Here is a 23,495-nt window from a genome sequence, read left to right on the forward strand (position 1 = left end):
TCTTTCTCTATATACACCTATACATCACCCTCGTTTTTTATAATAACTGTGTCATGTTCTCTTGAATAAATGCTATAAGTCATATAATTGATCACGTTTTTTAGTTTTTGTCTTTCCAATTACATCTGTAAGGAAAAGTCCTAGCAGTAGAATTTCTGAATTAAAGTATATGTGTTTTCAACTTTGATATATTTTGCCAAATTACCCTTTCTGAAAGTTTATACTAATCTACTTTAGTGGTATTTTGTACATTTGGATATGGTCCTGAAAACATGTATATAAATAAATAAAAATAGATATTTTTATTAAATTAACCAGGTCTGTGACTTATGTTTTAGTATCGTCCATGACACTTCTGAATAATTTTTGAAAAATGTGGATTTTCATCTTTCTGACAATGTGCAGTCAAGAAAATGCACATGTTCACATATGTGTAGAGCAGCGATTCTCAACCTTCCTAATGCTGCAACTCTTTATGTTGTGGTGACCCCCAACCATAAAATTATTTTCGTTGCTACTTCATAACTGTAATTTTGCTACTGTTATGAATCATAATGTAAATATCTGATATGCAGGATGTATTTTCATTGTTACAAATTGAACATAATTAAAGCATAGTGATTAATCACAAAAACAATATGTAATTATATATGTATTTTCCGATGGTCTTAGGTGACCCCTGTGAAAGGGTCATTCGACCCCCAAAGGGGTCACGACCCACAAGTTGAGAACAGCTGGTTTAGAGGAAGCCCCTCTTTGGGAGGCTGAACAATGGTCCCCAAAGATGCCCACATGATTTTATATTTTTATTTATTGATTTTAGAGAGGGAGAGAGAGAGAAAAACATTGATTTGTTGTTCCACTTATTTATGCATTCATTGGTTGATTCTTTTATGTGTTCTGACTGGGGATTGAACTCACAATGTTGATATAGTGAGATCATGCTTTAACCAACCGAACTACCCCCCATCAGGGCCTCATCCTTGATTTTAGCCCAGTGAGATTTGTCTCAGACTTCAGACCTCCAGAACCAACATAATGAATTTGTGTTGTTATAAGCCACCAAATTTATGATAATTTGTTACAGCAGAAGTAGGAAACTAGGGGAGAGAAGCAAGATGGCGGCGATATAGGCAGACGCGTCCCAGGTCTTGTCCCGGAGCAAACGGAGTAAGCAGCTGAAACTAATAACACCCACCCCGAATTGGCAAATTTACTCAGCTGGTGAGACAGTTTGCAGCCGGGAAGGGCAGACCTCCCCTGGAAAGGTTAAAAACCAGGGATCTGGGCAGGAAAGTTTGCCAGACCTGAGCCCAGAGGGTCGGAGGGAGACCGCATGGCAGACAGCCGCGTCTCTTGGGACAGACACAGACCCTGACCAGGGTAAGGAGTTCCGCGGGTTTGCTGGCGCCAGGAGATTTGAGATTTGGATTTTGTGATTGCGGAGAACTGAGACTAAAGGGGGCATCCTGAGGAACTGATCAGACCATGCAGTGCCCATAAGAGAGGAGCGTTTCCCAGACCATGCAGTGCTGGTAAGAGAGGAGCGTTTCCCAGACCGCAGATCCAAGCAACAGCAGCCCCCTGATCACCGCAGCCTCCTGATCACCACAGCCTCCTGATCACCACACCCTCTGTCTGTGGAACAGCAGCTGTACGTGAAGCCTCCCCCCACCAGCCAGAAGAGCCAACACAGCTGTGAACAACACCCACCAGAGGAGCTGCTGCCAACTGGAAAGCAGCTGCTACCGCAACCGTCTGAGCAGCAACCACAACCCAAGGAGCCCCTGCCACCCAGGGAGCAGCCACTGAACATCTCAACATCTACATATGTCAGCGAGATCAAACATGGGTAGGCAAAGAAACCCCCAAAGGAAAGAAAAGGAGGACTCGCCAGAAAAGCAGCTAAGTGAGACAGAGATATGCAACATGACGGAAAAAGAATTCAGAATAAGGTTCCTAGAGTACATGCACCAGATGTTCAAGAAGCAAGAAGAAACAGATGAAAAACTCAACTACTTATGCAAGAAGCTAGAAGAAACAGATGAAAAAATCAACAACTTAAGTAAGTCCCAAGAAGAAATGAAGAATGACATAGCTTCAATAAAAAACTCCATTGAAAGTATCAACAGTAGACTGGGAGAAGCGGAGGACCGAATTAGTGAATTAGAAGACAAGGAAGCAAAACACACTCAAACTGTACGGCAAATGGAGAAAAAAATTAAAAGACAGGAGGAGAGCCTAAGGGAGCTTTGGGACAACATGAAACGAAACAACATACGAATAATAGGGGTGCCAGAACAACAGAAAGATGAACATGGATTAGAAAACCTATTCGAAGAAATAATATCAGAAAACTTCCCTGAGGTGGGGAAGAAAAAAGTCACACAAGCCCAGAGAGTCCCAAACAAGGTGAACCCGAAAAGACCCACACCAAGACACATCATAATTACCATGGCAAATGTTCAGGATAAAGAGAGAATCTTACAGGCTGCAAGAGAGAGACGGAAAGTAACATACAAGGGATCTCCCATTAGATTATCAAATGATTTCTCAACAGAAACACATCAGGCCAGAAAAGAATGGACGGAAATCTACAAAGTGATGCAAAGCAAAGGACTGAATCCAAGAATACTCTATCCAGCAAGGCTATCACTCAAAATTGAAGGGGAAATAAGAAGCTTCACAGATAAAAAAGGGCTAAGGGAGTTTATCACCACCAAGCCAGCCATGCAAGAAATGCTAAAGGGACTGGTGTAAAAAGAAGAAATATCAAGCTCAGAAAGAAAACAGCCACACACACACACAAAAAAAGAAATGGCTACAAACAAGTACCTTTCAATAATAACTTTAAATGTAAATGGACTAAATGCTCCAACCAAAAGACATCGAGTGGCTGAATGGATAAAAAAACATGACCCATACATCTGCTGTCTACAAGAGACCCACCTCATTAGAAGGGACTCACACAGACTGAAAGTGAAGGGATGGAAAAATATCTTTCACGCAAATGGAAAGGAAAAGAAAGCTGGGGTAGCAATACTTATATCTGACAAAATACATCTCAAAGTGAAGGCCATAACCAGAGATAAGGAAGGCCACTTCATAATACTAAAGGGATCAATACAACAAGAAGATATAACCCTGGTAAACATATATGCACCCAATGCAGGAGCACCCACATACATAAGAAAACTTCTGGAAGATATCAGGGGAGAGATCGACAACAATACAATCATAGTAGGGGACTTTAATACACCACTGACATCACTGGATAAATCTGCCAGACAAAAACTCAGCAAAGAAACAGCAATCCTAAATGACTCACTAGATCAGATGGACTTAATTGACATCTTCAGAACACTTCACCCCACAGCTGCGGAATATACATTCCTCTCAGGTGCTCATGGGACATATTCAAAAATAGACCACATATTGGGTCACAAGCAAAATCTCCACAAATTCAAGAAGATTGAAATCATAAAAAGCTTCTTCGCAGACCACGATGGCATAATGTTAGAAATAAACTACAATAAAAACAACCCAAAATACTCAAACACTTGGAAGCTGAATAGCATGTTATTAAATATTGATTGGGTTACCGATGACATCAAAGAAGAAATTAAAAACATCCTGGACACTAATGACAATGAAAACACAACAATCCAAAACCTCTGGGACACAATGAAAGCAGTCCTGAGAGGAAAGTTTATAGCTCTACAGGCCTATCTCAAAAAACAAGAAAAAATGGTAGTCAATCATCTAACTCTACAACTCAAAGAATTAGAAAGAGAGCAACAAGAAAACCCCAGAGTGAGCAGAAGGAAGGAGATAATAAAGATTAGAGCAGAAATCAATGAAATAGAGACCAAAAAAAAATACAGAAAATCAATGAAACCAAGAGCTGGTTCTTTGAAAGGATAAACAAGATTGACAAACCCCTAGCCAGGCTCACCAAGAAGCAAAGAGAGAGGTCCCAAATAAACCAAATCAGAAATGATAGAGGCGAAATAACAACAGACCCCACAGAAATACAAATGATTGTTAAACAATACTACGGGCAACTCTACTCCAACAAACTAGACAACCTGGAGGAAATGGACAAATTCCTAGAAAAATACAACATTCCAAAACTCAATCAGGAAGAATCTAAAAACCTCAATAGGCCAATAACTATGGAAGAAATTGAAGCAGTCATCAGAAAGCTTCCAGCAAACAAAAGCCCAGGGCCAGACGGCTTCACAGGGGAGTTCTACCAAACATTCAAGGAAGAACTAAAACCTACCCTCCTCAGACTACTACAAAAAATTCAAGAGGAAGGAACGCTTCCAAGCTCATTCTATGAAGCCAGCATCACCCTAATACCAAAACCAGGTAAAGACATCACAATGAAAGAGAATTACAGGCCAATATCCCTCATGAACATAGATGCCAAAATCCTCAACAAAATCTTAGCAAATCGGATCCAGCAGTACATCAGAAGGATCATACACCATGACCAAGTAGGATTTATCCCAGAGATGCAAGGATGGTACAACATCCGTAAATCAATAAATGTGATACATCACATAAACAAATTGAAAGAAAAAAACCACATGGTCATATCAATTGATGCAGAAAAAGCATTCGACAAAATCCAACACCCATTTTTGATAAAAACTCTCAGAAAGGTGGGAATAGAAGGATCATACCTCAACATAATAAAAGCCATATATGACAGGCCCACAGCCAACATCATACTCAATGGACAAAAACTAACACCATTTCCCCTAAGAACAGGAACAAGACAGGGATGCCCACTCTCACCACTCCTGTTCAACATAGTACTGGAAGTATTAGCCATTGCAATTAGGCAAGAAGAAGAAATAAAAGGCATCCAAATTGGAAAAGAGGAAGTAAAACTGTCCTTATTTGCAGATGACATGATATTATACATACAAAACCCTAGAGACTCCATCAAAAAGCTACTAGACTTAATACATGAATTTGGCAATGTAGCAGGATACAAAATTAACCCCAAGAAATCTGAGGCATTTCTATACACCAATAGTGAACTTTCAGAAAGGGAGATCAGAAAAACAATCCCATTTACCATCGCACCAAAAAAATAAACTTAACTAAAGAGGTTAAAGACCTCTACTCAGAAAACTACAGGACGTTGAAAAAAGAGATAGAGGAAGACATAAACAGATGGAAGAACATACCATGTTCTTGGATTGGTAGAATCAACATCATTAAAATGTCCATACTACCCAAAGCAATCTATACATTCAACGCACTTCCCATTAAAATACCAATGGCCTTCTTCAAAGATCTAGAACGAACTCTCCAAAAATTCATCTGGAATAAAAAAAGACCCCGAATAGCTGCAACGATCCTGAGAAAGAACAAAGTAGGTGGGATCTCAATGCCAGATATCAAGCTGTATTACAAAGCCACTGTTCTCAAAACTGCCTGGTACTGGCACAAGAACAGACATATAGACCAGTGGAATAGAATAGAGAGTCCCGAAATTAGCCCGAACCAATATGCTCAATTAATTTTTGACAAAGGAGGCATGAACATACAATGGAGCCAAGATAGTCTCTTCAATAAATGGTGTTGGGAAAATTGGACAGATATATGCAAGAAAATGAAACTAGACCACCAACTTACACCATACACAAGAATAAACTCAAAATGGATAAAGGACTTAAATGTACGACAGGAAACCATAAAAATTCTAGAAGAATACAAAGGCAACAAAATCTCAGACATATGCCAAAACAATTTCTTCACTGATACAGCTCCTAGGGCAGTTGAAACTAAAGAGAAAATGAACAAATGGGACTACATCAAAATAAAAAGCTTCTGCACAGCAAAAGAAACCATCAACAAAACAACAAGAAAACCCACCTCGTGGGAAAACATATTTGCCAACGTCATATCTGATAAGGGCTTAATCTCCAAAATTTATAGGGAACTCATACAACTTAACAAAAAGAAGATAAACAATCCAATCAAAAAATGGGCAAAGGATATAAATAGACACCTTTCAAAAGAGGACATTCAGAAAGCCAAGAGACATATGAAAACATGCTCAAAGTCACTAATCATCCGAGAGATGCAAATCAAAACAACAATGAGGTACCATCTCACACCTGTCAGAATGGCCATCATCAACAAATCAACAAACAACAAGTGCTGGAGAGGATGTGGAGAAAAAGGAACACTTGTGCACTGCTGGTGGGAATGCAGACTGGTGCAGCCACTATGGAAGGCAGTATGGAGGTTCCTCAAAAAATTGGAAATGGAACTCCCATTTGACCCTGTGATCCCACTTCTAGGAATATATCCCAAGAAACCAGAAACACCAATCAGAAAGGATATATGCACCCAGATGTTCATAGCAGCACAATTCACCATAGCTAAGATCTGGAAACAGCCTAAGTGCCCATCAGTAGATGAATGGATTAGAAAACAGTGGTACATCTACACGATGGAATACTATGCTGCTGTTAAAAAGAAGGAACTCCTACCATTTGCAACATCATGGATGGAACTGGAGAGCATTATGCTAAGTGAAACAAGCCAGTCAATGAAGGAAAAATACCACATGATCTCACTCATTCATGGATAATAAAGACCATTACAAACTTTTGAACAATAATAGATACAGAGGCAGAGCTGCCTCAAACTGATTGTCAAACTGCAGTGGGAAGGCCAGAGAGAGTTGGGGGGCAGGAGGGAGGGGAGTAAGAGATCAACCGAAGGACTTGTATGCATGCATATAAGCATAACTAATGGACATAAGACACTGGGGGGTAAGGGAGGGTAGGGTTTTGTCAAGGGTGGGGGGGAAAAAAGGACACTTATGTAATACCCTTTGTAATACTTTAAGCGAAAAAAAAAAAAAAAAAGAAGTAGGAAACTAATACGCCATTCATGTAGCCTAAAATAGGGTTCAGTTATGTGCACACATGCCCTGTATTGTTCTATATGAGAGCATAGCTTTAGAAAACAAACCAAAAAAATCATTTTCATACACAAAGCAGTTAATCTGACCTGGCTGCTCCATCTCTCCTGAGTGGGGACTAGAATGAAGAAAACTCTAAAAGAAACAGCTAAGGTAAATAATCATAACACTTGGAAAAATTGTAACTTTGTTTTCCTATATTAAAAATGTGAAATATGCCCAGCCAGCATGGCTCAGTGGTTGAGTTTTGACCTATGAACCAGTAGGTCATGGTTCAATTCCCGGTCAGGGCACATGCCTGGGTTATGGGTTTGATCCCCTGTGTGGGGCATGCAGGAGGCAGCCAATCAATGATTCTCATCATTGATATTTCTATTTCTCTCTCCCTCTCCCTTTCCTTTCTGAAATCAATACAAATATATATTTTTAAAATGTGAAATATTCACAAACATTTACATTTTTTATTAAGCCTTTTTCTGTAGTAAAAATTTTTTTCTTTTGATGAATTACATTTCTCCATATGAGCCAAAATGTATTTCCTCTCTTTTCTGATATTTTTACCACAGCTATATCTCTGGATGCTTTTGTTATAGATTTATTTACCTAGCAATTCAAGTTTTTAAAGTCTGGAAAAACAACCTTAGAAAGTGACTTTGTTTTTCCTTAGGATGTTTGTCATAAAACTTTCTATCTCACAGTATATATGTTGTCACGTCTATATGATAATCTCTATAGCTCTAGAGTGGTAACAGACAGCTTTTCAACTTATCAATTCAACTGCTAAGGTAAATCAATTGAATAAAACCCATCAAATTTTAGATAGGAGTCTAATATTTAGACTGTAGATATAACAATGGTCCATATATATACTAGAAGCCCAGTATATGGATTCGTGCATTGGTGTGGTCCCTTGGCTTGGCCTGTGGGAATCGGGCCGAAACCAGCTCTCCGACATCTTCTGAGGGGTCCTGGTTTGTGAGAGGGTGGTTCTCGGGTAATGCACCCCGGAATCGGGCTCCCTTCTCTCTGGTTCCAGGTGTATCACTTGAGAACCACAGCTGCCAAGTCACCCTAGCTCTGCAGCCCCTCCATTGAGTATCTGCCTCCTGGTGGTCAGTGTGTGACATAGCTACTCGTCGGATGGTCGGATGGTTGCTTAGGCTTTTATATATATAGACTGGGATCACTATCAGCAAAAATAAAGATACTGTTCATTCATTTGGAAAATATTTAAAGTAAACATTAAAGGGAAATATAAATTGATTTACATTACAATATAACAAGGTATAATAACTTTAAAGCATACTTAGGAAAAGGTTATGTGGACATAAAAGTATTACCTTTTTAAAAATATGCAAAATGTGCATCAAAATAGCAGATAGGATTCTACCAACTTATGATTCTATGTGAGACACTAGAAAAGAAAATTAAATGGCCTTGATGCTTGGCCTTTGAGAAGTTTATATATACTTTCAGGCAGTAAAAAACTAAAGTGAGTATTTATTTGATATGTCTGATACACACTATTTTTAAGCTAAAATATGCAACCTAACTGTATTTTTAAGTGGTGTCATCAAATAGATAATGATCATCACTTTAATTAGTAAAAAAAGAAAACACAGATTATTTTTGTGATCAGGACACAAAAATAAAAAGAAGAATTAACACAGTAATAATTACCTGAGCAGATGGATTCCTAATCCTGAAAATAAACATGCTAATTAAGCTACATACAATGTGAGGCGATATTAAGGTCTTCTGAGTCTGGAGAGATTGTTATTCTAATTTGCCAGTGCAACTTAATTCTCATTATATATTTAATCAACCAAATCTTTTTTAGTTATTTATTTAGACAGTTTTAGTGTTTCTGTACATTTCTTCCATGTGTGAGCTTCCATAGGGACAGACTTTGTCATCAGTATATTCATGATCTGTTCAATATTTGCATTTTTCATAGAGTAGAATTGAGTTTTGTTTTATCTCTAACAAGACACGTGTTTTCTGAGCTATCAATGGGTGTTAATTGGGGAATGAAAGATCATAATGCTGACCCTTTTAGAACTACTTTATGTTGCCTTCTTTTGGAAGATGAAAATAATCTTTATTAGTAATTGGAATTTGTAGTTCTTGGACTGATATAGATGAGTTAGATATTTTGATACATCTAGGACCAAACATTTTGGATGAAATTAACAGAAAGAATGAGAATAATGATGGAAGACAAACATTTGTGTGAATAAGTAAATGTGAGAAAGAAGCAAGGGAGACAGTCATGATTTTCATACTTACATATACATGAGAAGCTTAAATTACCTCATCAGTAACTGATTAACACAAAGTCATCTTTGGAATGTCACTTGTAATATATATAATTAGCATGACATTTCTTAGTAGTTATCTTTATGAAAAAATAGATTTTAGGGTTAAAAGAGTCATCTAGGAAAAACATTCTAGAGCTGCTTTTGTTTAATTTCTAAACATTTTCCAAAATGTTTGTGTGTGGGAGTGTACGCATATGCCTGCCTGTGTATTTGTGTGTGTGTGGGGGGGGGGGGGGGAGCATGTGGGGAGAATGTGTGTTACTTTTCTGTCCCTTTTCCCATGCTTATATTTTAGTTGTAACCATGGTATGCACGTCTATTGTATCTGGAGATATTTAAACTATATTAAAAAGTGGTAAATATTTAAGATACATATAAATTTAACTCACCTCAGTTGTAATTCCAATCCAACAAACGTTTATTGAAAACGATGATATGAAAAACAGAATTAGCAGAACAGAGCTATACAACCTAAAAACACCTGTGGTCCCAAGCACTTAGGTCTTGCTACTCAAAGTAGCAACATGAACCAGCAACACAGGCATTTTGCAGGAATTGCTAGAAATACAGACTTACAGGCTCCACACATCTCTTCTAAACTAAAATCAGCATTGTACCAAGATCTCCAGGTGATTCAAATGCACATTAAGTTTTCAGAGACACTGTGTTAGAAGATCATCGTCTAAGAAAAGAAATAGACACTGTGTTTTTTTTAAAGGCAATAATTTCATAAGTAATGCTCTAACATAGAAACAAATACTGTGGGATAATAATAGAATCTAATTTGGCTACAGGGATTTGCTATAGTTTTCAATCTTCCTTCTCCTGTGTTATATTTTCCATATGATACATTAGCATCTTCTAAAGTGTGGTCAAATATGTTTGAGAAACCATGCATAAGGTATGCTACTGCTTAGAGAGGACTCGTTCACAATAGTAAAGATTTTGAGAAGTCCTGAAATAATAAGTCTGTTTCACGTAAACCCAAAATTCCACAAATATACTTAAAAATGCAACTTTTGACTACTTTGATAGCTCAGTGGTTGAGCATCAACCCATGAACTAGGAGGTCATGGTTTGATTCCCTGTCAGGTGGGTGTGCAGGTTGCAGCCGATCAATGATTCTCTTTCATCATTGATGTTTCTATCTCTGTCTCCCTCTCTGAAATCAATTAAAAAAATGTAAAAACAAATGCAACTTTTATTTTCTTTGCATGGCACTATTAACATCTTTCAGAACTAATATTCTTCAGAACACACTTTGAGAAACACTGCATTTGTGAGTTTGCAACATTTTGCTCATAAATTCTTTACTAGAATTCTTCTGCTCTTTATGAACTTCTCTTTTTTCTTTTCATAGTTATAAAGTATCTTGAATAAATTCAACTTTGAATATAGGTATGAACAAATAATACATTTTAGCTCTAACACAATGTATATAATAATATAGAAAGTCTGAGGCAAATTAATTCAGCTGTTCTGTTAAAAATCATCCAGGTATGGATAGATAAAGTTGTCTTTGAACAAACTATGCTAAAATCTGGCCTCCACATAACATTGAAATTAAGCCAGATCCTGCAAGTAACGAAAGGGAAGTTTTGGTTAACTACCAATAATGAATAATTCATTGGGGAGATTATGAATAAGAACAATTGTCATGACTAAGAGAATGTGCCTGAAACTGACATAGCATTTGAAATAGAATAGTTTATAGATTCAGCTAAGAGAGAGTATATTCTGGGCTAGTAAATCGTTGAAATTCAAAACTACCTTCAGGGAATAATAGGTGCGTGGTTCTGTCAAATTCATAGTAAGGAACTCTTAAAACTCAGAAATTCAAAGGCAATGAAGTCAAAGCACATGCCAGGGAATTCACAATTCTCAATTCTTCTTTTAGCTCTTCAGACCTGCCTTTTGTTTGTGTTGTTGACATTTAAAAATATTTTATAAGGTGTTTTCTCTCTAATTATAAAAGGAAAACATGCTACTAACTTGGAAAATATGTTTGTGTTTTTTCCAATTTTTTCATTATATAAATGTATTTGTTGAAATAATTTAACTCCAAATACAACTGTTGGATTTGCATTGAGTTATCACTACAATTCATGTTTTAATTAGAATGTCAAGGTATAACAATTGACGTTGTTTCAAACAGTAAACTATTGTTCAATTTTAAATGGTCAGTTGTACCAGAGCTCAACAATGAACTGTGAACTGCATTTATCTCTGGGAAGCCCCAAATCAATAATGATAAGTCTGTTTCCAAAACCCACTGCAGACATTATTGAAACCCTGGTCAAGACTTAATAGATGCACAATGACACGTTAATTAAAAAAAAAGAAAAAAGAAAGTCATTAAACTTTGATTGGCTAAGGAGATAAAGCTCACCTAGGGCTAACACAAGACTACTGAGAAAAAATACACAAAAAAATACACATACATACAAAAAACCCAGCAGCAAACAAAATGAACACTTTTATATTCACACATAAATAGACAACATTCCCACTGGACAACTCTTGAAAACAAACAGCAGACATCCTTAGTCAACATTTTTTCTTATACAGAAAAGCAAATATCAGTAGTTTTACCACAGATGAGTGATGGCAACGGTAGCAATTTAGTCAAGTTCAGTCCTAATCCTACAAACCAGAGGAAAGAAGTCATCAAAGCGCCTTTCAATAGCTTAAGAAAGATTTTATGTAATGCTTTTGATCAGATGCTAGCTTGTTTTGTGCATGTCAAACAAAATTAAAAGCATAAGTTACCATCGCTATCACAGCTTAAAAGAACCAAAAAAAGTTGCAACATAAAAGAAAGAAAACTAACAAATGCCGCCTTTGTATAAAAGTAGAACAAGACAAAATAAAAACCAAAAAAACCTTATCATAATAGCAGGGGAAAAAGTGGGTCTTTGATTCAAACCATAATATTTTTAAGGCATGCTAGAAAAACTCCCCCTTATCTAGTTGCTAGTGTGATGAGGGCATAAAATAAATAGCAACACAAGGTCATCAATTTTCCTCTGTAGCCGCTATTATTTCATGTGCCAACAACCTTAATCTTCCTGTTCTTAAGCTTTTTATTAACATCTCAACAAGCACATTCACTCAAGCTGAGCTATATTCATACCCGATGAAATACCAATAGTAAGAGCACACAAGGGCTTCCTGTTTCTGTATATTGCCATTGATGCTTTGTCACTAAATATGTAGGAAACACTGGGATCAAGCCACCAAGCCAGTTATTCTTAACATCTTTACAGTAAAAGCCCACTTTATTGTCTGACACAAACGCTTATAATGAAAACCCCAATTTTTAGGTAATTTTTTCCACCTTACATTTTGCCATGCCTTTCATATTATTAAACTTACTTTTTTTGTCTGCATAGCAATCCATTATGTAATGTAGAATCTTTTTTTAAAATATATTTTTATTGATTTCAGAGAGGAAGGGGGAGAGAGAGAGAGAGAGAGAAAGAGAGAGAGAGAGAGAGAGAAACATCAATGATGAAAGAGAATAATTTATCGGCTGCCTCCTGTACACCCCCTTCTGGGGATCGAGCTTGCAACCTGGGCATGTGCCCTTGACCAGAAGTGAACCTGGGACCCTTCAGTCCACGCAGGCCAATGCTCTATCCACTGAATCAAACCAGCTAAGGCTGTAATGTAGAATCTTTGCAGATGTTTCTAATATATGTAATCTTAGTTGTCATAAATTACTGTTAAATATGGAATTCTAAAAAACCAAAATCATCCTGAGAAGTTAGAGGCTTCAAAACTCAACCAATTCACTAACAAATATTTCTATTTCACTAGATAAATTGTACTTCTTGAACAACTCTTTCATTTCTCTACACATTGAGTCAAATCAACTGTTACACAATGAAATTTGTTTCAATAAGATTGGTTAGAATTTCTTGTCCTATAAACAAGGTGCTTCATAACTGGGGTTTTTAAAATACCTATACTACTGCCAAAACCGGTTTGGCTCAGTGGATAGAGCGTCGACCTGCGGACTGAAAGGTCCCAGGTTCGATTCCGGTCAAGGGCATGTATCTAGGTTGTAGGCACATCCCCAGTAGGAGATGTGCAGGAGGCAGCTGATCGATGTCTCTCTCTCATCGATGTTTCTAACTCTCTATCTCTCTTCCTTCCTCTCTGTAAAAAATCAATAAAATATATTTTAAAAAAAAAAAATAAATAAATAAAATACCTATACTGAAAAATGCAAACATTCACAATTCAAAGACTTTGTAAAAAATTCTTTGTTGTTGAAAGTTTTATATATGTCTTCTTTTCCCCCATTGACCTCTCCCTACCTGCTCCTGCCCCACAGCACATGCCTTCTACCTCTCTATTGTCTGTATCCATTGGTCTGCTCAGATGCACAGATACAAGTCCTTTAGTTGATTTATCCCCATCCCCCCAACCCCACCCCTCTGCCATCCCTCCATAATTCAAAGACTTTTGACAACACTGGCCTGGTTTTACCCACACACCTGTCTTCTCATCAATGAGAAGTTACTATCTGCTTTTTTTCTATCCTTTAAGCTTGATGCCACTTTACTAAACACTTGGAGGGCTACCAATGATGTATAACAAACACGTAAATAATTTAAAAGAAAAAGATTTTTTTGATACACTATATTCTGCAGCATGATTTCTCAATATAGGCAATTATCTCTGACTTGGGCCAAATTCTTAGGAAAAATGAACACCTAGAATTCCACATACCCGAGCTATTTAGTTGTATGAAAATGGCCCAGTGATTCCAGTTTGTTTTAAAAGATTGATCCAGCCTTACATGAACCCATTGTTCCTTTTATGGCAGTAAGAGTAAGACGTCATTGAAGGTAAAGGGCCCTGAGGTACGAGCCCTTAGTGAATCAGAAGCCTGAACGACCCACACAACTTCCTCACGCAAAGACACACTTCAAGTGTGAGACCAAGAGATAGAATTTTCAAGATGGTTAGTCACTATTCTCTTATATCTAAATTTTTAACTCAAGGAAAAACAAAAAGATTACCTCAGACATCATTTGACAACTATCCTCTGAGTAATCCAACCCTGGTTATTGAAACTAAAATAGTCACCCAACTGTTTTAACAAATTCTATTGGCCATTCCATTATGCACAAGTTGACTCTCTTTCATATCAAGGTGACATTTGTTATGTGACTTAGCTGGCTAGGGCTCAGTAAATTTTGCGGTGTTAATAAAATCCAAAAAAGATAAGTTCTTGTTTTCATAAAGAAAGGATCATTTCCACTTACACTTATAGCATGTGTGTGTGTGTTTTTTACAATTTATTAAAAATTAATATCTTTGAGCCCTAGCCAGTTTGGCTCAGTGGATAGAGCATCGGCCCACAGACCAAAGGGTTCAGAGTTCAATTCCAGTCAAGGGCACGTACCTTGGTTGCAGGCTCCTCCTCGGCCAGGGCCCTGGGCTGGGCACGTGCAGGAGTCAACCATCGATGTGTTTCTCTCACATCTATATTTCTCTCTGTCTCTCCCTCTCTCTTCCACCAATGGAAAAATACCCTCGGGTGAGGATTAAAAAGAAAAAAAAGATACAAAAATTTATATCTTTATATAAATAAAGATTTATACAAAATAAAATATGAGTACTTGTACACATGTTTTCTGTATATGCTTAACAATATTGGAGAAAAGTATACATCTAAGACTTGGATATGCAAGGTAAGTGGAGAATTAAATGCCTGTAAAGAGATTAGTAGGTAATATTAGTAATCCTGGTATCATAAACAGAAACTCAACTTTAGGGAAATGCATATGGTAAAGTGCTGCATTTCCATTTTTCATCACTAAGAATAAAACTAGTTAGATAAAAACTATTGCCAAATTTACTGAAAAGAGGAAACCTAAAAATATTTTGTGGTCTTAACTCAAAGAAAAAGCTTTAGAAAATTCCACTTTCACTCGGTTAATGTTCTTACTAGATATATAATTGACAAATTCAGATGTGCAATTTGTGGGCAGAGAAAAAGAGATGAAATTAAACAGTTTCTCTTATTCTTGTACTACTATAAAGACAGTACTGCCATTCATATGGAAAGAGAACCAAAAAATTATGTCACAAAATATATCCAGTGTTTTGTTCCCTGTAATTTTAGAATGATAAAGCCCATGACCAGTCTTCTGGTCCAATGACCTGACCCACTTAAACAATGTTTTATGGCCTAATTTATAGATAAATGTATATTTATTAGAGGCCAAGTGCACGAAATTCATGCACTGGTAGGTTCCTTAGCGGCTGCCGGCTGCCAGCCATGTATTCCCTCCCTTCCCCGGGTTACCTGCCACATACACCATCACCACTGGCCAGGGCCTCCCACCCTTCCCCCAGTCACCTGCTGCTGTCAGCCAGGGCCTCCCTCCCTTTCCCTGGCCGGCCCTGCCCCCTGGTCAAACTCCCAGATGAACTCCTGGTTCAAAGGACAATTTTCATACTATGTTTTTATTATATAGGATGTTACACAAATGTTATATATACATATATACATATATATGTAATATCTATATAGGTATCATATATATGTTTACAAATACCTATAGCAGCCCACCAATGTAATGTCAAGGGAAATTCCAACATAACTGCAGTAGAAAAAAAGGTTAATTTTCAAAACACATTATTTTGTTACTCGTAAAGCAATACTTTTGTTTGGTCAAATCATATCCACATAAAACAGAGACATTTTATTCACATTCATGAAATCAGGTACCCCCAAATTTGTACTTAAAGTTCATTTGTCAAGTCAGATATTTGAAACTTCTCTCCTAGAAATGATGTTATGAATGACCTGGTCTCAGATCAGCTCACAATGGTGATTTGAAGCGATATGCCTCAGAGACGGTCCTAAGACCGTCCTGTGTCCTCAATGCCCGGCTCTCTCTCTGGAGTTCTGAGCCACTTCACTCTGAACTCAGTTCGATTGAGCAATATTTGTTAGGCATTTTCTATGTGCCATGTGTTAGACAATTAACTTGTAACTTTTCTGGGTAACCAATTGCTTATCTCAACCTTTAAGACTGAACCACCTTATACCCCCAAGTCCTGCTGTGACTATCCTATGGCTGTCTTCCAGGAAATATTAAGACCCACAATAAAACTGAGATTTAAGATGATGAGAATTCAATGGTCCTCCAAGTTACTGAAAGAGTTTATGTCTCAGGAAATTGATACTAGAATATTGATATTCTGGCATTTTCCAATAGCAGTGATGCTGGAGTACAGCAATTCATTTGGAAATTGTGTGTTCTTAAGTTAAAGACTGATTATACCATTACTAAATGAAAGTGCTAAAAATATAAATGATTTAAGTTGTTAACAAATAATAATAACTTTGAATTACAATTGTGGTAGATTACCATTCATACTTAGACTAGTATGCTTTAAAAAAAATAATAGCTCTAGCTGGTCTGGCTCAGTGGATAGATCATGGGTCTGCAGACTCAAGGGTCCAGGGTTTGATTTCAGTCAAGGGCACATGCCCTGGTTTCAGGATTGATACCCAGTAGGGGGCGTGCAGGAGGCAGCCTGTCAATGAGTCTCTCTCATCATTGATGTTTCTCTTCCTCTCCCTTCCTCTCTGAAATCAAGAAAAATAAAAAATAATAGAAGACAAGGGAGAAAAAGTTACAATGGACATGTAGATTTGAAGGAATGGATGAAACTATCATTTACTCAGAAATTATTATACGTTAGACACTGTGTCAGACAATTTCTCATTCTAGCTGGAACTTTACTAGGTCTCCCATTTTGTAGAGGAGGCAACTAATATAAGCGATATTGTGACTTGCCTAAGACTAAACACCTGGTAAAAAAAACAAAGTGGGACTTGAATTTGAATCCATTTTCTTCTAACTCCATAGATCACAGGTGAAAATAAAAACCCGTTAGTCTAAGAACCCAGTAATCTTGTTAAAATAACTAACTGGTGTTGGGAAGTTTGACAGCCTCCAAGTACAGGTCTTGGGTTCCAGTTCCCAGTCTTTGGTCAATTTCTGCCTTAAAGAAGGATTTTATAGGAAAGTATTCCCAACAGAGGCAAACCCTGTACAAATCAACGACAAGTTGAATGTGAAAGGAGAATAGGAAGTCCCTGCGTTTCAGTACAGTTTTGAATTGGAAGATGTAACTAGGCAATCCATGCTGAGGAAGTGGTAGAAGAACTTGGCAGGCAGGATGAGTAAGCGGAGAGGGTGAAGATCTTCCATCATCAGTTTTTATTATTTAGTCATCAGAGTACACTATGCATGCAACAAAGTTCTACTCTTATGAAGCGATTCGGGTACAACATCAGATTTAATACATTTTGTTTCCTTTATGTTATTTTGCTTACCAGTTGAAGTGATGGCAACATGGAGAACAGTTACTGAAATAGCATAATCCCAAACCCATTCTTCCACACCAGAATGAAAAGCAATCCACAAATGAAGTAGGTGACCTCCGTTGAGACTAAAAGCACTGCAAATAAAAGGGAGAATATAATTATTTGGTATTAGAGTAATTAATAATAATTCTGAAATGCAATTGGTATCAGGACCATTACAAGTTATTGTGCAAAACAGTCTTGGTAGAAATTTTCTTAATATTCCTTCTCTTAACAATCATCAAATTTGGAAAATTTTAATATTTTTCATCTCTTAATAAACCTTAGACTTATAGAAAAATAACAATATATAATTTCTGTTTCACATTCTTCATACTTAGCATTTCAGAAGGTAAAATGCAATAAAGAAAAGTTACTATGTAACGAATGCATGCTGATCTGTAATTGGACTGCAAGTCTCATTTTTAAGATGTATTAAAAACTAATGAAAAATTCAATTCTGAGTTTTCAGAAATAAAAAAAATGTTAAAGTTTAGTGGACTACAACAGTTCTTTGGTACCAGTCATTACCTAACTTGAAAATAAGTTCTTTTGAGTCTTTGTAATAAAATGGTACGTTCAGATAGTCACCTGAGAAACATAACCGATAACCATGGATGAAAGAAAGCCTCATAAATGGCTCCTGTGGATAGAGGGGCTCTCCTAAATCCACCAGTTGTCTCAGAGTGGTTTTCCCAAACATGTATAAAGAGCCAGGACCACATACAGGTCAGGACCACAAATCTGTAAGAGTCTTGAAATGTGAAAGGTCAAGCTTTCGCCTTTGTCTTTGATATGGAACTTGAAGACTATAGTGATTTTAAAGAAGAGATCCTTCAAACTTTAAAGTGACAAATAGATGTGATATATACCACCAAGTTCCCTTAGTAATGATATCACTTTCCATAAGTATTACCTCTCTTTCCTTTTAAGACAGCAAATGATTGGCATATTGATATAATTCAGGAATTGATAAATCTGGACAAGTAAACTCCATAGTTTTTAAAAGCAAAAAGTAAAATCACCACATTATGCTCTGCTATGCAGAAGTAATTTATTAACAGGCAAGCCAGTGATTGCCTACTGGTTTAGCAAGACACTCACTCACCAAGTGCAAGTCCCAGGTGCCCTTGTTTGTAAAGGCCTCATACATACTCCTCTTTAATTCTATTTAATTTAACTGAACAGGTTCCAAAAGTTGAATGGATAAGACATACTAGTGCCTTTTCTATCCTATGGAAATGCAGTTCTTTTCAGCATGTTCTGCCCCCCTAAAACTGAGCTTGTGGGATGCAGTGTACTCATTGACACCACCTCTTCCCATCACATTTCCACTTCTACCTCCTCCAGTGACGCAAGAGCTCCCACATTACTATAGAGCACTGGTTCTCAACCTTCCTAATGCCGCGACCCTTTAATACAGTTCCTCATGTTTTGGTGACCCCCAACCAGAAAATTATTTTTGTTGCTACTTCATAACTGTAATTTTGCTACTGTTATGAATCGTAATGTAAATATCTGATATGCAGGATGTATTTTCATTGTTACAAATTGAACATAATTAAAGCATAGTGATTAATCACAAAAACAATATGTAATTATATATGTTTTCCGATGGTCTTAGGTGACCCCTGTGAAAGGGTCGTTCAACCCCCAACGGGGTCTCAACCCACATGTTGAGAACCGCTGCTATAGAGAAATAGGGAAGAGATTAACCAAAGAATTTATATGCATATACATATGCGTAACCCAAGGACACAGACAATAGTCCTGTGAAGGCCTGGGGGGGTGGAGGGTGGAGGGGGTTAGTGGCGGAAAGAGAGGGACATCTGTAATACTTTCAACAATAGAGTTTTGTTTGTTTTCTTCAGTTTGAAGTTCTTGTATTTACTTTCTTTACTTCCAGAAGTACCTGGCCTCAGTCAGAGGCACAGGCTCTTTCCCCAGCTGAGGGCCACACCCAAGGTCTCTTGCTTCCTTGGCACAGACTGGAAAAGCGCCTGGTATGAGAAAAACAGGATGCTTTGGGGTTTTCTTGTCTGCAGAGTCTGCTTTTGAGGTATTAGTTTGATTTTTTTTTTAAAGATCCTTTTTCCTAGAGTTTAACTCACAGCATTGTCACCAGCTGCTGTCTCCCCAGTTCAGCTTCCCAGCATCTCCCCAGCCTTCAGACTCCGCCTCAGTCATTCCTGCTGCAGCAAATTTTGAGGAAAACTGCATTCCTGGTGAGGGGATCACTATTTCTGTCCTCAGTTCAGGTAGAACAAGAACAGCACCCAAAGGCTTCATTTCAGGTTCATGTCAGCAAACCAGGCCAACTCAGGGTCCTGCTCTAGCTTCTTTTTCACTTGAATGGTGAACTCCTCTCCTAAACCAAGTTCTGATGGACACTTAGGGCGCCTTTCTCGTGATGATACTTTCAGGGCCGGGGCTGGGCCTGGGCTGGGATAGGACTGGTCTTTTGGGATCGGCTTGATGAGCAGAAGAGAAGTGGGAATGGCCTCGTGCTCCCCCGAGGTAACAGTGATTCCACCTCCTGGGCTCCCTGCATCGCTGAGGCTGCTGTGCTTAAGGTCATCCCACGCCTCCACTACCTTCAAGTCCATGAGCGGGGACCTGGCATTCCCCGGGGCTCTGGAGGCCTCACCTGGGTGCTGACAGTTCTACTTTCAGGCTCCCCAGGATCGCTCTAGTCGGGCTACTCCTCAGATGCTTGGGGACTTGGCAGGAGGTTTTCACTGTCTCCTGAGATATTTTTCACATCTGAAAGTCCATTCATGGGAAATGACCGAGGTTGAGAAAACCGATCACTATTCCCACCTGCCTGGGAAAGAGTGGTCTAGGAATCTTGCTGTTCCTGCTTCTTGTTGCTGATGGGCCTGTCGCCAGAAAAATCACCTTTAGGGAATACCCCAGAGGGGTTCTCCAAGGCGGGTGAGGTCTGCCTGTGCTGGCTGCAGATGGGGTGCGTGGGGGAATCGCAAGAAAGGTTTCTTGAAGAACCTATACACCAACAGCGTTTCACCTTCTGGGGAAAGGTCAATAGTTTTTGTAAAACTTGGGGCAGTGTGTCTGAAGACTTTGATTCTCTGTCCTCCCACGACCACCACTGGTCCAAGTAGGGAGACCAGCAGGCCAGGCTGCGAAGCAGTGATTGCCAGATGGAGCTGCTGGAGTCACGCAGGCCCAGGAACACCTGTGGCGGGAGGACTATCCTCAGCTGCTGGGCAGAGCAGTGCTCCCAGTAGGCCTCCAGGTGAGACTGCCCTACTGTGCGCACATGCTCCTCCTGCACCTCTAGCAGCTACAGCGGCCCCGGGGACACCCCGAGCGGAACAGGGCCCGTGCCAGCAGGCGAGGGGTCTCTCGGGGCCCAACGTCGTTGGGGGGCCAAGCAGCTGAGGAAGGAAGCTCGTCACAGCCACGGGCTCCGCAAACACTAGCTGATTCGGCCGCAGAGGCACCAACCCCAACGGGGAAGCTATCAGATCCTCTGGCAGGCAGCTGACTGTCCCGCAGAAACTTAAAGAATTCCGTTTTTCCCTCTTCACTCTTCCATGTTCAACTTTCCAAGAAACCCACAACTCCTAGGAAGTCGTTCCTGAAGAAGCCCTGGGACAGTGCGGTGCAGAGCGCGGGTCGACACTGTTGGGTGAGGCCTGCGGAGCTGCGGGGCGCGGCCGCCTTCCCACCCGCGTCCCAAAGGCATGGCGTCCCGTGCACGTGCAAGTGCAAGTGCAGGCCCCTCGGGCGGAGTCGTGAATTCTGGAGCCGTCGCTTCAGGAGGATTACAGGCCGGGTCTCCACGGACTGGATGCTCCGTGCACACTCGGGGCTGCCCGGGACCCCACAGCCTGTCTCCATCCCTCCCAACTCCCGTCTTCACCCACAGGCACGGACGACAAGCAGACGTGGCCATGCGGGAGGTGTCCTCTGTCGGGGAGGAAGACCAGAGCAGCAGGCTGTCGGCGATCCCGGCACAGACGGCGGAGGACAGCGTTTGCTAGGACCCTCGCAGAGGCTGCACGCGCTCAGCGACCCGAGGTGCCATCTGCCTGCTCGTGCCATCTGCCTGCTCATGTAGGACGGGAGCCTCCGCCAGCGGCCCAGATCCTCAGGTGAGCGGTGAGTTTCCCTCCCTGCTGCCTCCAGGGAAACTCTTCCTTCAGCTTTTCTGTCTTAGGCTCTAATGATTTTCCGTTGGTTTTGTGCGCCGTCTCTTATTCTTCTCGGGCTCCGGGCAGAGCGCTAAGTAGGGGTGCTACTTGGTTCAGTGCGGGCCTGGAAACACCCTGGATACACGTTCACCTTGGCGGGCGGCCTTGTTGGCCTTGTCTTCGTTTTCTGTCTTGTACACAAACACCCACGCGACTCTGCCACCTGCAGCTGGGGGGGCGGGGGGGCGGGGAACCCGGCTGGTCCCCAGGGGAGGGTGATTGGGGGGGGGGGGGCGTGCAGCTCCTCCCAAAAGGCACGACCTACCCACCTGGACCTGCTGGAGGGTGGCGGGAGGTGGTCCAGGGTCTTGGTTCCTATCCCCTCTTCGTCCCCTGTTGACACCAACCACAACCACGCTCTCCTCCCCCGTGAGGCTCCGACCACTACACTCACGGTCCAGGAAAATTTTTTAAAAAGAACTAGAGATGGCTTTTTATCAGCATGTACAGATTTTAGAGGTTAACTCGCAGCTGCTCAGAGATAGTGATTTTCGTCTCGAACAAACTTTATTTGCATATATCGATAGAAAATATCTTTGTTTCTGATATGAGAAAAAGTATGACTTAAAGGACGTAGTACAAATTTGGAAGTCAAGATGCCGGTGTTCTCGTCTTGCCGTATAGCTTAAGAGTTATAAGACCTTGAGCAGGATTTTAACCTCTGGCTCAGTCGGTTTCCTTTTCTATGAATTGGGAAATGGAGTACTATTTATCTACCCCAAAAAGTTGTTGGGAGGAATTTAATTGAAAATGAAAGCAATTTGCAATCTACTTTCTGCAATACACTCTTCGTGTCCTTCCTAAACATCAGCTTCTGGATGACAAAATTGCTTAAACAGACAAGAAACTTGACCCCAAATACATGCCCAAGGTTCTGAGATTACTCATACATTTTTTATCTCCAAGATTAAACAAGTCTGGATTCTCACAGTAACAACTTTGAAGAGTCATGGCACTTATCTCCCTGAGCCCCAAATTAAAGCTCTAATAGGTTGGAGGTTTATTGATATCTTTGTATAAATGTTAGTGCTTTGTGAGAGGAAAGGACTTTGTAAATTGTGCCGGCATCCTGGGATCTTCACTAATCTCTGCTGTGTAAAAACACAGCCTTGTCCAATAGGCCCGTGTCATTGTCCTATCTCTCACTGGCTGACCCTTTTCATGTCTCACAAACATTTTTCTACATCAGTACACTAAGCCATTCTTCCTTTTATTTTTGAAAAGCGCTTAATACACAAAGGTTTACCCATAATACCAACAAATAAAAATTGAAATAAGAACACTATCCACTTATTCCACTTACTCCATCCCATTCTGTCTTTCAGAAATAGCCACTTAAAAATTGTATAGTGCTTTTCCACATTCATTTTTGAAGTCAGGTATAAGATACAGATGGCTGAGAGAAAGGCCTGATATTTCAAAACATTTTATAAGACAAAAACTATTTTGGTTTTTGGTTTTTGGAGGCAATTAGTTCACTCATTGACAAAGACTGAAAACTAAAGTTGATGACCGTTATAGTTGGCCCATGCGGGATTTGTTTTGAAATCAAATGGTGCCAGGACATCCAACTCATCCACCCTGGAGATGTTACAAATAGTAAA

The 23,495-nt window shown here is 39.6% G+C and overlaps 1 pseudogene; it reads right to left on the reverse strand.

Moving 5' to 3' along the window:
- Positions 1-19,792: 19,792 nt before the first annotated feature.
- LOC139012774 (protein-associating with the carboxyl-terminal domain of ezrin pseudogene) lies at positions 19,793-21,725 on the reverse strand (annotated as a pseudogene).
- Positions 21,726-23,495: the final 1,770 nt, after the last annotated feature.

Source organism: Myotis yumanensis, unplaced genomic scaffold (genome assembly GCF_028538775.1).
Source record: "Myotis yumanensis isolate MYYU_CA2020_CCGP unplaced genomic scaffold, mMyoYum1.0.hap1 SCAF_6, whole genome shotgun sequence".
Lineage (NCBI taxonomy): Eukaryota > Metazoa > Chordata > Mammalia > Chiroptera > Vespertilionidae > Myotis > Myotis yumanensis.